The sequence below is a fragment of the Dioscorea cayenensis genome, chromosome 5, assembly GCF_009730915.1.
Source record: "Dioscorea cayenensis subsp. rotundata cultivar TDr96_F1 chromosome 5, TDr96_F1_v2_PseudoChromosome.rev07_lg8_w22 25.fasta, whole genome shotgun sequence".
Classification (NCBI taxonomy): domain Eukaryota; kingdom Viridiplantae; phylum Streptophyta; class Magnoliopsida; order Dioscoreales; family Dioscoreaceae; genus Dioscorea; species Dioscorea cayenensis.
Genome location: NC_052475.1, coordinates 19,091,190 through 19,093,128, shown reverse-complemented (window position 1 = coordinate 19,093,128; position 1,939 = coordinate 19,091,190). Strand labels below are relative to the sequence as shown.

Genomic DNA, 1,939 nt, shown 5'->3' with positions numbered 1-1,939 from the left:
TTCATACCTTCTTATTCTATCATCATTCTGATTTTTTTTCTTTCTTTTTGGTTGCAGCTACAGGTTATAACCTGAGGGAATCCCTCAATATTGATTGAAGGGGATCCTGAGCTTGAACGTACACTTAGAAGAAAAGGGAAAGAGCCTGTGCAAGAACAGTCTAATCTAGTTGATTTGGAAGCAAAAGAATCTGAAAACATGGCAGAACAAAATGAGCAACAGCGAACATTATCCGATTATGCCAGACCTTCAGTGTTGGGAACACAATCGAGTATTGTGCGTCCCACAATTACAGCTCAGAACTTTGAGCTGAAGCCGGCATTTATCCACATGTTGCAGTAATCCGCACAGTTTAACGGTTTGGCCGATGAGGATCCAAACAGTCACATAGAGAGCTTTCTTGAGGTGTGTGATATGCTGAAGATAAATGGGGTGACTGATGATGCCATCAAATTAAGAGCCTTCCCATTTTCCCTAAAGGGGAGAGCGAAGCAGTGGCTACACTCGTTACCTAGAGCGTCAATTACCACGTGGGAGGAGATAGTGGAAGCTTTTCTAACCCGTTATTTCCCTCCCGAAAAATCAGCAAAGCTTAGGAACGAGATCTCATCCTTTGTTTAGTTGGAATTGGAGTCTCTATTTGAGACATGGGAAAGGTTCAAGGAGCTCCTGAGGAAGTGCCCGCAACATGGATTCCCAGAGTGGATGATTGTTCAAACCTTTTACAATGGTTTGAAACCGAGTACAAGGTAACTCTTGCATGCGGCATCAGGAGGTACCTTAGGTAGCAAGACCCCCGATGAGGCTCGTCAGTTGATTGAAGAAATGGGGTTAAACACCTACCAATGGAATGCTAGGGAAAAGAAAAAGGTGGCCGGTCTTCATGAAATAGATGCGGTAACTTCATTGGCAGCCCAAGTGGAAAATTTGAGTAAGAAGTTAGATCTTCTAACTTCAAACAAAGTGGGGGCCGTGACTAATTGCACCGGGTGTGGTAGAGGACATGCTCCCTCCGATTGCCCAATCTCTAATGGTGATGTTTCTTCAGTGGAGAATGTTGATTTTATAGACAATGGCATGAGACCTCAAGGAAACCCATATAGGAATACATACAATCCGGGTTGGAAGAATCATCCCAATTTTTCATGGAGTAACCAGGTTCCACAAAAAGCCATGGGGCCACCAGGTTTCCAACAACAACGACAAGCCCCTCAAGTGGAAAACAGAGTCTCAGGTTTGGAAACCCGAATGAGTGACCTAGAGAAGCACTTGACTAGATTCATACAATCTGCAAATACAAGGTTTGAATCAGTTGAGTCTACACTTCGCAACCACACCGCCTCTTTGCATAATCTTGAAAATCAAGTGTGGCAAATTGCGAAGTCTCTCTCCGAAAGTCCACATGGAAGCTTACAAAGCAATACAGAGACCAACCCTAGAGAGCATGTGAAGGTGATCACTTTGAGAAGTGGTCATGAGGTTGAAGGTAGGCTTCCGAGTGAGAAGCCAAAAGAACACGCACCCGAGGTTATAGAGGTGGAAGAGGGGACGAGCAAAGATAAATAGGTAGCATCCCCACCTTTCAAGGCAAGAATCCCTTATCCCTCTAGATTGAAAAATGACCAAGGGGATGAAAAGTATAAGAAGTTCCTGAGTTTGTTCAAGCCACTCCATATCAATATTCCTTTTGTTGAGGCATTGGCCCAAATGGCGAAGTATGCGAAGTTCTTGAAAGACTTGTTGACTAACAAGAGGAAGTTGGAGGAAAGTGCTTCAGTGATTCTAGATGCTTCCTGCTCGGTGGTATTGCAAAAGAACATGCCGAACAAGAAGAAAGACCCGGGAAGCTTCATCATTGCATGTAATATTGGCAATCTTGGTTAGGAAATGGCATTGGCGGACTCAGGGTGTAGTATCAATGTCATGCCATACACCTTCT

At 44.0% G+C, this 1,939-nt stretch overlaps 1 non-coding gene across 1 annotated transcript; it reads right to left on the bottom strand.

Annotated features, from left to right (window-relative positions):
• Positions 1–588: 588 nt before the first annotated feature.
• LOC120262729 lies at positions 589–695 on the bottom strand. The gene has a single exon (XR_005536983.1). It is a non-coding gene; the product is annotated as a small nucleolar RNA R71 (small nucleolar RNA).
• Between the last annotated feature and the right edge of the window lie 1,244 nt (positions 696–1,939).